At 36.6% G+C, this 14,981-nt stretch overlaps 1 long non-coding RNA gene across 1 annotated transcript in view; it reads left to right on the forward strand.

Moving 5' to 3' along the window:
- The window catches only part of LOC140907476 (uncharacterized), a 100,876-nt gene that overhangs the window by 28,128 nt on the left and 57,767 nt on the right, over positions 1–14,981 (forward strand). Inside the window, exon 2 of the long non-coding RNA XR_012157505.2 lies at positions 9,481–9,542. This is a non-coding gene — a long non-coding RNA (uncharacterized LOC140907476). The remainder of the gene's footprint in view (positions 1–9,480; positions 9,543–14,981) is intronic.

Here is a 14,981-nt window from a genome sequence, read left to right on the forward strand (position 1 = left end):
GTGCGAAAAAGGCAATGTCATTCTGGGATGTGTTAATAGGACGCAAATGGTAAGCGTTCTACTCTACTTGTTGGCAGTTGGAGTATTATGGGCACCGTACTTTGAGAAAGATTTGAACAAATTAGAGAGATTGAGGAGGAGAGCAACAAAAATACAAGGTTTAGGAAAAAATGATCTATGGAAAAAGTCTAGAGAAAAGATTGCTAAGGGTGGACAAATCTTCAAATATGTAAGCGATTTAAAAGAGGATGGTGATTAATTGTTCTCCATGGCCACTTAAGGTAGGACAAGAAGTAATGGTTTAGTTTGCCATAAAAGGGAGATGTGGATTGGAAACTTTGTAACTATAAAGATAGTTAAGCACTGGAATAGGCTATCTAGGGAGGTTGTGCAATCCCCATTGCTGGAGGTTGTTAAGAAGAGGTTAGGCAAACACCTACCAGAGATGGTAGATATTTGTAATCCTGTTTTAGCCCAGGGAGATGGAGTAGATGACCTTTTGAGGTCCATTCCAGTCCTACGTTTGTATGCTTCTATAATGATTCTTGGGTGTTTCTTCTGTGAGAAGATAATGCAAGTTAAAAACCTACTGTCATAAATTTTTGCTACCTGCATTATTTTGTAGATTTCCCAAATTAAATCTGATCTGTTTTCCTTCAACTCAATCCCTCTGTTTTTTTTTATTTAGTTGGGTCTGGAATTCCTCACATTCTTGGTTCTTTAGCTTATAAATTGTCATTAGCAAATTTCAACAACTTGCTTTCATCAAATCCATAATAAATACACTGGATATCTCTCGTCTAAAGTCATTTCTAATCCCCGATTTTCCTTCTGATGAGTAGTTGGTTAGTATACGTACACACACACAGTTTTTATTGCATACCTAAATTTAGTAAGTGACAGGGTTTTGACACTTGCTCTGTGGTTATTTTCTTTAATCTCAGCTCAAGGACATGGCAAAATTTTGATAATCCAAGTACATTGTCTTCAATCTTCTCCTTATCCATTAGCTCAAGGTTTCTCAAACTTCATTGCACCACAACCCCTTTCTGACAACAAAAATTACTACATGACCCCAGTAGGGGGGACTGAAGCCTGAGTCCTCCTAAGCCCCTATGCTGTGGATGGTGGGGCCAAAGCCTGAGCCCCACTGCCCCAGGCAGGGGGCCTATAACCTGAGCCCTGCCACCCAGGACGGCGGGACTTGGGTTTTGGCCCTGGGTGGTGTGGCTCGGGCTTCGGCTTTGGCCCCGGACCCCAGCAAGTCTAAGACAGCCCTGGCGACCCCATTAAAATGGGGTCCCGACCCACAGTTTGAGAACTGCAGCTTTAGCTTATTACCACTTTCAATTAATACTAAGAAGTTCAAGTAATTTACCTTTACAGAAGCAGGGCTGGTTTGACACAATCAGTTTATATTTATCGACGTGTTCATTACATTTCCAATCCATTTTCTCCCAGAGCTAAAGTGTGATTAAATATGTCTATAATTTCTAAAATCACCCTTTTCTCCATTTTTTTTTTTTTAAAACATGAGGCATCTTCAGGAATGAAAACTGTTGCTTTTTATAAGAATATATTAGATAGCCATGTCAGTGCGTCGGCTACCTTACCTGTTGTTTTCTGCAGAAATTACTACTTTCTAGTTCTGATCATTTATTATACTTGAGGTTTTTATAGATTATTCCTTAAACCCTTAACTTGATGCTTACCTTCTGATTAAAATGGAAACTATTTTATAATCAGACTTTGATATAGGTTATTTTGTATTAATGAAATTTGAAGAACTGCAGACATTCTACTTACTTTGTGCAAACTTACCTTCGATTAGCTATGAACCTATATGTGCCTTGTGCAACTTAATGTATCTGATGACCATACACACATCCTACACCTTATGGGCTCATTCCATCCTTCTCTTTGTCATTAGCTATAATTGTAAAACATCTTTCATCTCTTCTGTAAATGAAAGCAGATGCTGATGTTACTCTTTGATGTGCTAAAAGATGAACAAAGGACCCATAAGTCCACCAACATTTTCCATAGATTATGAAATATTCTCATCAGTGCCAGCAATTTCATTAATTGGGGAAATGGACAATTCTTGCTTTGCAACTGGCAAAGCATAGCTTCCTGTGAACTGTTGATAAGGCCTAAATGAGGAGAACCCTTGCCTGTGGAATGAGACCAAGCCTGATCTTTTTGAGAACAAGATGAGACCTACTTTTTTTTTTTTTTTTTTTGTGGATGACTTCTGTCTGGAAGAAGAACCTGGCATCACATCTTGGGGATGATGATGATTTTAAAACATACACTAAGTAAAATGGTGTAATCAAAGAATAGTGGATGATTGGATAATTCATGGGGAAGTTCTGTGCAATTCTTAACATTGCATTTGGTGCTACAATGATGGGCAAATTATAAATACACAGGTAATTAGAAAGCATCTTACTTTGGTCATTAAAATAAAACGCTATCTCAAAATTACCTCTTTGTGGAGGTGACAGTTGGAATGCTTTGGTCTTAAACCACCTTTCTCCTAGAAAGTGTTTTCCTTTAGAAATAAGCATCCTAATAATAGAGCCATATGCTCTCCTGGATGGGATTTTGGGAGCTGATTAGAATCATATCTGAGGCTCATAATTTAGATTCTTTCAGAGGAATGTTCTCTTGGTTATCATATTTCAACAGTGAAAGGAACCTTAAATATTAAAATCTGACCAGCAAATAACCACAAAATCATCCTTTGCTTATTCTCTATTTACTTAATCAGCATTAATGTTTTTCATCACTTCTGTTTTAATGAATAATCAAATGTTTAAATAACATAGTAATTTTATCTGTGTAAACTGTGTAAAGAGAAATATCTCTGATAGTAAAATAGACTTTACCATCAAAATGAGGATCTTATTGTAGGATACAGTTTGTAATAAAAATATTTGCCCGGTCATATTTCAGACAATTTAATATGACCAGCTGTAATGATGACCATCTTGTAGGCAGATACTAGAAAAGGGTGCATAGTGGAAATGGATAGAATAGTGTAAGGGATATTGTTTAAAAAAATAAAGGGATTAGTAAAATATAGGCTTAATGTTGATCATAAAAATACAAGAGTATCAGTTGAAATTGATTAACATGCATATAAGATAACTGATTATATAAATATGAAAGTCAAATAATTGTAATTGTTAACCATGGCTTCAGGTCATGTGAGTTGTCAGATTTAAAAAACTAGAGGAGAAAGGTTAATTTGCATATAGTTAATGTGGCATGCTGTACATGTGGGAATATGAGATAAACCTTTGCTAGTGATCAGTTAGTCTTTTTTTTTTCCCCTAGGAATCACCTATTAGGAAACCTGGCTGCTAGATATCTACAGCCCAGTGAACTGCATGTTGTATTAATAGCAGTTGATTCAATCATATATCATCTAATAAGGTAAAACATTCTGCATTACTATTTTTTAGGAGACAGTGTGGAGAGGATTATATAAATTGTATCCCATCTTAATACTTTAGGATTTATTTTATATATAAAACATACATGTCAAGGTAAAATATCCACCATATGTGTCATGGAAAAATTTGGCGTTCCAAAAGAGGCACTTAGCTACGAGTGGCCTAAAATGATGAGTCATAAAAAGATGGTGGCTGAAAACTCTCTCTATATAAATAAAATACCACTATATATATATATACTTAAAATGCTATAGTGGCAGTGTTGCTGCTATGCCACTGTAGCTTTTTAAATGTCAACACTCACTACAAAGGCAGGACTGGTTTTCCTGTCACTGTAGTTAATCCATCTCCCCAAGAGGTGGTAGCTAGCTCAACAGAAGAAATTTTCCATCGACCTAGCACTGTGTACATACATCAAGGGTTAGGTCTGTGTAGCTACATCTCTTGGTGTAGATTTTTTACATTCCTGAGAGACATCACTACGCTGATGTAAATTTTCGCCATAGACCAGCCTTTCGTCTCCAAACGTCCAAGAAGTCTTTTCCTAGAACATACTGAAAGTAATTCTATAACTATTTGATATGCTGGATTATTTTTAAAACCTTTAGTTAAGCTTCAGTAATAACACTTCCCCTGCTATTTTAAAATTTGAAAAATCAAAATCACTAAGAAGAATAATGGAGATATATGTATGCATTCTAGTCATATACAGTACTAAATTATAATACAGTAAACACTATAGTCTTTGAAGTATGAAGATGAAATATAAAGAGGAGGATCTTGAACAAAACAGAAAAAAATTCATTAATATATTAAAAGTGTGGTAATTAGAGAAAACAATTGAAAAACAGACCATTCCCGTTAAAGTCTTCAATGTAATACACAGTATTAAAGTTCCTAAAGAGAATGACCCACTGAAGTCAAAATTACTTTGATATTTAGATACAAAATATTTCACATAACCTCATAGAAACTGAAATCTTGGAACCTGTGTGAATATTAAATGATCAGAAGCTTTCTTTGCATACAGTTTGGTCAGATTGATATGTATGTGTATATCTCTTCCCCCAAGGTCACATATTTTTGTTTTTTTCATTTAGGAAGCTTCCCCCTCTTGGTCCTAACTTTAAAATTATATACTTTTCTTAATTCCCACGTCTCTCCTCTGGGACACTGTTTACTCCATCAGAGGTATCAAGTGAAAGAAGCACTTTTGGGACTCTGGTTAGTGCCTGCAAACTGAGGAAACATAGCATCTTCATCCAAAGCAATTGATGGTGCTATTATAGATGTAGATGTTATCTCCATGGAAAGTTTTAGGCAACCTCAACTGTGCATTATAAACTCTTGTGTTCAGTCGCTTATAACTTTGCCAAACAGTAACCATTCAGGGTGAAATTTTATGGTTGCTCTCTGCCTCATGCTGAATTTGTTTGGAAAGTTTTTTCAACAGAAATCGTTCAGCCATTTCAGAGAATAATATTAGGAAAAAATTAGTAGTTTTGCCAGTGTTAAAAAATTTCCAACTATTTCTTTGACGAGCTGTAGCAGCTTTATGACTTGAAGCAGGAACTTGAAATTAGGCAGAGGCGTGTGGTGATGGATTCAGAGACGAGTGCTTTGTAATCTCCGTGAAAATCCATTGAGTCTTGACTAAGGATATAAACCTTTGAAAATCATAATTTGTACGTCCTCAGTGGAACTCATTAGACTTGCTGTTAAAATCTCTGAACATGCTATCTGTACTGAACAGTACAGTACAGTCCCACAGTATTCTTGTCAGCAAGTTAAGGAAGTATGGGCTGGATGAATGCACTATAAGGTGGGTAGAAAGCTGGCTAGATTGTCGGGCTCAATGGGTAGTGATCAATGGCTCCATGTCTAGTTGGCAGCCGGTATCAAGTGGAGTACCCCAAGGGTCGGTCCTGAGGCCGGTTTTGTTCAATATCTTCATAAATGATCTGGAGGATGGTGTGGATTGCACTCTCAGCAAATTTGCGGATGATACTAAACTGGGAGGAGTGGTAGATACGCTGGAGGGGAGGGATAGGATACAGAAGGACCTAGACAAATTGGAGGATTGGGCCAAAAGAAATCTGATGAGGTTCAATAAGGATAAGTGCAGGGTCCTGCGCTTAGGACGGAAGAACCCAATGCACAGCTACAGACTAGGGACCGAATGGCTAGGCAGCAGTTCTGCGGAAAAGGACCTAGGGGTGACAGTAGACGAGAAGCTGGATATGAGTCAGCAGTGTGCCCTTGTTGCCAAGAAGGCCAATGGCATTTTGGGATGTATAAGTAGGGGCATAGCGAGCAGATCGAGGGACGTGATCGTTCCCCTCTATTCGACATTGGTGAGGCCTCATCTGGAGTACTGTGTCCAGTTTTGGGCCCCACACTACAAGAAGGATGTGGATAAATTGGAGAGAGTCCAGCGAAGGGCAACAAAAATGATTAGGGGACTGGAACACATGAGTTATGAGGAGAGGCTGAGGGAGCTGGGATTGTTTAGTCTGCAGAAGAGAAGAATGAGGGGGGATTTGATAGCTGCTTTCAACTACCTGAAAGGGGGTTCCAAAGAGGATGGCTCTAGACTGTTCTCAATGGTAGCAGATGACAGAACGAGGAGTAATGGTCTCAAGTTGCAGTGGGGGAGGTTTAGATTGGATATTCGGAAAAACTTTTTCACTAAGAGGGTGGTGAAACACTGGAATGCATTACCTAGGGAGGTGGTAGAATCTCCTTCCTTAGAGGTTTTTAAGGTCAGGCTTGACTAAGGTCAGGCTTGACAAAGCCCTGGCTGGGATGATTTAACTGGGAATTGGTCCTGCTTCGAGCAGGGGGTTGGACTAGATGACCTTCTGGGGTCCCTTCCAACCCTGATATTCTATGATTCTACTCGAGATACAGAGCCCTGTACATGTCAAAGGGATCTCAGAAAACTGGATGGTTGGGCAAGAAAATGGCAAATCATATTAAATATTGATAAATGCAAATTAATGTATATTGGAAAACATAATCCCAACTATACATACAAAATGATGGGGGTCTAAATTATGTGGTACCACTCAAGAAAGAGATCTTAGTATCTTTGTGGATAGTTCTCTGAAAGCATCTGCTCAATGTGCAGTAGCATTCAAGAAACTAATAGAATGTTAGGAACCAATTAGGAAAGGGGCAGATAAGAAGACAGAAAATATAATACCACTATATAAATCCATTGTACACCCACACCTTGAATACTGTGTGCAGTTCTAGTCACCCCATCTCAAAAAAGATATATTAGAATATGAAAAAGTACAGAGAAGGGCAACAAAAATGATTAGGGATGTGGAACTGTTTCCATAGGGGGAGAGTTTAAAAAGACAGGGACTGTTCAGCTTGGAAAAGTGATGGCTTGGGGGGGATATTATAGAGGTCTATAAAATCACGAATGGTATGGAGAAAGTGAATAAGCAAGTGTTATTTACCCCCATACATAATATTTGAACTGGGGTCTCCCAACAAAATGAATAGGCAGCAGGTTTAAAACAAATATAAGGAAGTACTTTTTCACATAACGCAGCGTCATCTGTGGAACTCGTTGCCAGGGGATGTTGTGAAGACCAAAGTATAAGGAGTTAAAAAATGAATGAGATAAGTTTATGGAGGATAGTTTCATCAATGGCTATTAGCCAAGATGATCAGGGACGTAGCCCCATACCATGGGTATCCCTAAGCCTCTGACTGCCAGAAGCTGGGAGTGGATGAAAGGGAATGTATCTATAAATTGCCCTATTGTGTTCACTTCCTCTGAAGCATCTGGTGCCAGCCGCTATGAGAAGACAAGATACTAGCTAGATGGGCCTTTGGACTGGCTATTTCTGCATTGCTTCCCTTGTCCCATCGCCTCCTACCGACCTGCCAACTCGCATCACTTTTGGTAAGAGAAAGTGGTGTTTCTCTCCCTCCCAGGTGCTCCCCAGATTTTGTGGGGTGTGCACATAGGTGCTTCTCAACCTGCCTCCCAAACTGGCTATCCTATGGGCGGGTAGGGGTGCTCCTTGCCAATCCTCCCTACAGTCTTTCTACCATATGCTGTGTGTATGGGAGTGGAGTGTAGGATGTTTCTCCCTAGGTTTTCCTGATGCTGTCCCGAATCCTTTTGAAGATGACAGAATCTCTTATCCCCCTCGATCCTTCCCAGGCTCTCTTAGAGCTGCTGGTCTTTAAAACAGCTGCAATCTCTGCTAGCCTAGGTTCCCCCAATGTTTCTGAGCAGGGGAAGTGAGCCTCTACCTTGCAAAAACAGGAAGAAACATAAGTAGGTCAATCCTGGGGCCCCTTATGGTTCAAATTAAGCTTTAAAGTAATTAAGAACAAAGCACAGTTACCAAAAACCTAGCCACTTACCTTGATGCATACTTTTATAAAACATATTGGTGGGTATAATTATGTTCTTAACTCTACTGTAATTCATTAGTGAATATCACATTGCGACACAAACTTACAAATAGTAAATGACGTCCTGTAGCTTAATGGTACAGTGTAGAAACTCTGATTTTAGAGGCTCAGGATCAAGCCTGGTCTGTTGTGTATCCCAGGAAACTCTAAATCCTTTCATCTATGAAGAATTCATGCTGTGTAGTTTGAAGGAGAGGAACATTACTAAAGAAAGAAAGTTTATTTCTTATTCACATAATGCATCAGTACCAGGAGAAAAATATCTTCTTTAGGTACATCTCATTTATCCCCAATTTAGAAGATTATATCCTGAGACAGGTGCATTTCAGATACCTTAAAATAGAAGCCTCTGCACTGCTATGTTTTAGGGTTTGTAATGTTAGCTCAGAGGAGAGGTGTGCTTTTGCAGGATGACTATATTTAGCCAGGAGGAATAGTCCTTTTTAAAGCAAATTGAAATGAGAGTATGAGAGCGTGAAATTATCAGCAGCGCTGGTGCACATTTACATTACTTCTACAAACTCTTTTGAATGACCACATAACAGAACAAGTACTCTGTTTCCACTGTGTTGATTTTTCTTGACAAAACATGGCAGTCTATCCAAAGGAGGATGTTTAGCCAAGATAAATATAAAATTTATGATTAAGCAAGTGTTTCCTTATTATAATCTCTAAAGAGAATTTGAGACTTGTTAAATATAACGTGTCTGTAAGTTCTTTTAGGAATGAATTTTCCTTTGTAGTTTGAATGCAGAAATACACACAAACCAATGCAGTTTAAAATCTTATCTGTAGAGGAAAATAGTTCTGCTTACCTGTTTCCTTTGGCTTGAATAGCAAAATTCACGAGTATGTGAAATTTGTTCAGTGACATACTGTAATTTTTGTACATAACATCTACAATTTCACAGACTTGTACAGAGTCCAAAAATACTTGTAGGTGACATTGCTTATAAGGTGTGTTACGAAGTCTGAGTTTGGAGAGTACAGGTAAAATCAATGTATGCATAACGTTTCTGGCATGTTCCTTTAAAAGACTATTTACACAATACCACTTTTTGAAGCAAACTACAGTGTGTGTCAATATAGTGTATTAAAATAAATGCAGAATAAAGGCTGATTTATGAGGGCAGTAGTTTCTTGACCCTTCTTGGTATCACTGTTGGATTTGGAGTGCAGTGTTCTAATTACACTGTGAGGGAACTTAGATAGTGGAAATTAAGTGGTCTTGTATTCTTTGAAGGGTTATGTGCTTCCAAAATCCAGAGCATTAGATGTCAGCCAAGCATTTGTCCTTCTCACGTTTTGTCTTCACATCTGAATTAGTGCCAGTTTGCACAGATTGCTTGTCAGTTTAAATACAAGAAACAGGCCTCAGTTTGCTTGAACTCATTCCACCAAAGACTTCTAAAAACTTTAGGTAGTCTGCAAACAGCAATGGTGGTTTCACATTAAGTTGCTTTTTAGAATTATAAAACAGCTTTACTTGTGCTTTCAAATAAAATGTTGTCATCCGCTAATGAATGAGATACCATCTGTAATAATTAAGGTTATTCTACTTATTTTCCCCCTGCAGCACAACTTCTAAAGGTTTGGAGAAGATAGTGAGAGAACCACCAAGAAGGCTATAGTACTATTGTAAGTACTGCACTGAAAAGAAAATTAAGAATTAAGAGTGTTATAAAGAGGCTGTCCATTTATATTTGGGAAAAATGAGCTACATAAAAGGATTGCATGTAAAATACAGAGCAGGAATTGTAGGAATCGTGTTAATAATTTATAAGGAAAAAACTGCCTTCTTGTAAAATCTGAATTGTATCCTTATACAGTGTAATCAGGAATTTACCAATAGCAGTGAAAAATATTTCTCTATCCAACAAAGATTGATCTAGTTTATATACATTTGTTTATTTAAAACTATCAGAATTTAGAAAATTATTGTAGTTTTGCAGGTTTGTCATTTGTTTTAGTGACTTCTTGTTTAGGTTATTTTGCAGAATTATTTATTTGCTGATTTATTTATGTATTTCATTATTTATTTATTTGATTATTTAGTAAATTATTTATCTGATGAATTATTAATACATCTTCATGACATGCTTTAAATTATTTATAACTTAATTTTGAGTTTATTGCTTTTCGACGCTGCATTGTTACTGACTAGTTTTGATTTTTTTTCTTACTTGGTTCTTGAAAATTAAAGTATTAGCTCCAAGGGAAAAGTATAGTCATTGCAAGATCCATAGATGTTTTTCATATGAAGTAATTTACCATATAGAGACAAATGGTGTATAGTTCTATTTTTCTTAACACTACTGTTTACCTGTATGAGTTTTTACTCTGCTTATTCCTAGAAATATAAACATGAAATGAATGACCTTCAGGAGCAAAGATTAAAAATGTGTAAAAATAGGGTTGTTTCTTATACAGCTATTAATTATCATTCTTAGAGTTGTTGAAATTGATCCCGGCATTTTTAGTCAAAAAAAGAAATTGGTGCTTTTTTGATGAAGCCTCTTGATAGCAAAAATAACTTATTTAACAACTTCCGTTAAGAAAATAACGGGATTAAAATCACAAGAACTCTTCTCAAGGGGAGAATCAGTCCTACTGAGACCATTTTAAACATATGATATGTACGGATGTATATATAAGATTAATATTTACACATAACTAGGAGGAGGAAGTGGACTAGTATGTAAGATGTGTTTAAAATTCTTGGCTGCAGATTTTTTTATATGAATGGGGAATTTATAAATTCCCCAAATTTAGCATTTGTGTATTCCCATAGGTAAATAACTGTTAGCCACTATTTTATATAATTCACAAAGAACCATTCTTAGTGTACCGAATATCGTGACCACCTTTTGGTGGTGCTTTCTGTAGGCAGTTCTCTTAAATCTGGGTTTTTACTCAACAAAGGGTTGACATAATGTGTAAAACCAAAATTAAGGGCTAAATTCTTGCTTCATATATGAACATCAGCTTCCGGGAGTTGTGTACAAATATCTGAGTTCTGAATATGTCTCATTAACTTACGGCTGCTGTGATTTGAGAAGCTATCAACCTTGTATCTAAAGTTATCTATTTAACTTCTGGATCAAATAAGTAAATTGCTTCTCTAATCTGACTCTACCTGATACCCTGTGGGAACGCATACTTTACCTTCCTACCTTATCGGAAAGTGTAGTGATTAGGGCCTTATTGCATAGCACTGAAGGGAGTTTAATGAACAAGGCAAAGCAGTACTTCCCGTAGAAAAGTGCCGTGTGCATAACATGGCCTTTATTCTGTGTTTAGTGCTTGAAATGAATTACTATATACTTTAAAGTTTTAACACAGCATGGAAAGGCTGCATTGTACATTTCAAGTTAGGATGCTGTTGAAATACAGTAGAAATGGCCTCTGTAGACAGGTTTCACTATAGAATTTAAATTATGCATGTGTATATCCAAATTCCTTATTTTGAAATATTGAATGTATGAATATTTAATTGGTATCTTGCTTTAGTATCTTCATATGCTTGCCTTAAAGGAAGCTGTTTCCTTTGATTTATATACATGGATAAAAACGTGTGTACAGTATGTATCAATGGCTTTTTCTCTCCACAATATTACATGAACAGCTTTAAATGATAGCTAAAGATTTTATTCTAAGAGTTACCACTGTGTGTAAAACATGCAGAAGTGGCATATCTCTTGGCTTCTTTTACCTTCCAGGAATATTTTTTTCACATGTTTAGAGAGGTCAGGTATATTGCAACTTTTAATACTAGCATAAAACCCCAAATATTTTCACTATTTGGGGAAGAATTTTATTTTGAAATTTTTGAGTTTTCTCTTTATTTAAATATTTTGGTGAAAGCTGAAAACTCCATGGAAGTTCCTGAATGTATATTAAAATTACGTGGCATGTTTTATGAAATTTTGTACAGTTACTCTTATTTTCCTGCATACGTGAAATCTTCTTGTTCAATAAGGCCTATTATGCATTGTTACAGATAACAGCAGGTAAAGTGCTGTCAGTGTATTCTGTCTCCAGTTTTGCATAGTATGAAACATTTCCTGAAATATGCATTACTATAGTTATAGGGATAATATAATGAAGCGTATGTGTTGGCACCGAGAGTAGCTACTTTGTAATTATGACAAGTGAAAGTACAGCCAAAGGTCACATTAAACAAGAGATTTCTTTCACACCTAATCCTTTTCCTGGATAGCACACAACATGAATTTGGTCCCTACACTACCATATTTTTAAAGAGAAAAGGAAAGCACTGATTCAGTTGCCCTGAAATGTTTTTTGTGGCTTGTGTATTATTTTGTTCATAGTTCAGAACTTAAGCCTGGAACTTTTGCATGTTGACTTAAGTGCTACTACACTATTCTAAAGTAAGTTAAATTCTGGATAAAATTATACAGTATCAATAAATAATATTTATGCTTTAATATATTTTTAACTTATATAAATTTAGTTAAAAGCATAATTTCATATTCCAGAAAGAGAACTGTTTGTGTCCATGTGTGCAAACTGATGTTTGTATTAACGTGGTCTGACTATAAAAATGGCTTTCCTCTTGCAGTTCAAGTGGAAAAATGCTGATTTAAAAAAAAATTTTTTTTTAACAGTTTTGTAGGTGAATTTTATCATCTTGTAAAGTGCTAGACTCGCTGTCCTGGTAACTGAAGTCTGCTATTTAGGAGCAGGAAATTCAAACCACTCCACGCTGTTTTTCAGCCTCAACTTAAAGGGTTCCTATCACTAAGGGTGAGAGGGTAGTTCATTTCTTAGGGCTATTCTGTTCTTGGCTTTGTGCTGAAATTGCCAACCAAGATGCTAAAAATAACAAAAACAAGTGTCCACATCACAAAAGCTAATCAGGAAATGAACTGAAACTACTAATTCACTTCACATAAGCTACTGACCATCCATGGAATAGAGGTTTTATGGCCTGACTTTAGGGGTACTACTGATCTGAATAGTATGACTCCATAGAAGTCAGATTGGATCCTATTTGAACCCCTGACCTATGGATGAAAGGATTTGCATCCTCTTAATAAATCCCTCTGAATCATATAGTCTCCCTATTGTGTTTAATTAATATTTCAGTATTTAGCATTTGTCTTATTTTGTCTCCTCCCCCTCCACCCCCCTTTACTGTTCCTATGGAGTCTGTGGAACACCTCCATCTAGGATTTTATAATGTCTTCCATCACCATGGTACCATGGAGGCACCAAGAGAAGTAAATATCTCCCGTTCAGTTAAGGAGACAAGGTGGGTGAGGTAATCTCAGAGTTTGTCCAATAAAAGAGATGATCTCATCCATCTTGTCACTCTGGGACCAACACGGCTACAACTACACTCTCCTGTAATTTTAATCCAATAACACCCCTGTGAAAACTACAGCAATTGTGCTTGCATTTAAAAGTGATAGTAGGGAAGTATTAATGTACTTCTGTCTTATTAATGCAGTTTAGTTTTAGGAAATAAGGAGAAGCCAGCAGCAGATGACCAGCCAGTTGTCTGCAAAGTTTTTTTCCTTTTCTTTATATATTCATGGATTAAAAACGTGTGCACAGTATATATCAATGGCTTTTTCTCTCCACAATGTTAGATGAACTACTTAGATAATGGTAGCTTAAAGATTTTTATTTTAAGATTTACCACTGTTGTGTAAAACATGCAGATGTGACATCAGGCAACAGTGTTTGCTTTTGAAACTGAACCTATTGCTGTTTCACGGATGAAACAGCACAACGTGCTTGGTTTCAGGCAGTGTTTCCTCTTGCCCCCATGAGGCTTGTCTGTGTCATCCTAATGACACGGTACGTCTACAGTGCAAAAAGAGGTGTGTTCTTAAGTTGGGTTAGCTAACCCAGGTGAGAATAGTAGTGAAGACATGGCAGCTTTGCTTTTCAGTTGTGTTAGAATCTAGGGTTATAGGTTTCAACTTGAGCTGCTAAGGTGAGTTAAAAACCCAGTTGTCATGTCTTCACTGCTATTTTAACCCAAATTAGCTAACCTGAGCTGAAATATTTTTTTCAGTGTACACATACCAGAATATAGGTTTGAGAGGAGACTGGTGATTCCGTCTTTACAATTTATCTATCTGTTTAAAAGAGTATGCTCAAAGAATTACCAGAGAAATAATAATAAATATCTTAGAGTAAAGTATTGGCAGTGAAAATACATGTATTGGATTAGGTAAAATGAAGGTTAATGAAACTGATAGTTTTACCTCACTTACTAGAAAAGAGACTCTACAGCATATTTTTTTCAATCTGCAGTGTGAGACTGGTCAGAACTGACAGTGATGGCAGCATGACATTTTAAAGAAAAATTGCAAACATCTTAAAGAAAAAATATTGGGTTCAAAGAAGGTGAAGACCACAGAGTGTCTACTGTTTTAAGTTAAAATGCCCAGAGGCACATAGAATATTGAAATTTTTTTTTTTAAAAAAAGAAGAAAATTCCACAATAAATCTTTGCTGCATTGACCAGGAAAAGAAAATTATCTTGCGGGGGGGAAAAATATTTCCTCCAGAGAAATTGCTGTACCAAACCTAAGATCACACTCTGTGTTGTGGTCAAAGAGGAGTAAACAGTTGTTCTTAATTGAACTCAGAGTCCCAGGGGAAGACAGAGTTGTGGAAACGTGAAGTCAAGAGGAAATAGCGTAGGCATGAGAAGGCAGTATAATGATAGGAACTCGTGGGCATAGGGCTAGCAGCAGGCTTGAGCTTTTGAACAACCTGTACTGGGACTGTGATGAGCATTTGTGAGCAACACTAGGGATAAATCTTCTTGTACTATTGAAGTATAATACTTTCCTCAACAAGAATATATTTGTGTGTACACTTGTGTAATATATATGTATATTATACAGTTATTAAGCCCTCAAATAATACATCACAAAATTAAGGTTGCATAATCTGCTTGGGTGAATAAAAATAATCTGTGATTACATGATCATGTAATATTATGCAGCTTTATCAATAGCATTCTACACGTAGCATTTTATTATTATACTATTTTCATTGTCTTATATTTTTGACAGGGAGCAAGCGTTCTCAGAC

This window comes from Lepidochelys kempii, chromosome 2, assembly GCF_965140285.1.
Source record: "Lepidochelys kempii isolate rLepKem1 chromosome 2, rLepKem1.hap1, whole genome shotgun sequence".
NCBI lineage: Eukaryota > Metazoa > Chordata > Testudines > Cheloniidae > Lepidochelys > Lepidochelys kempii.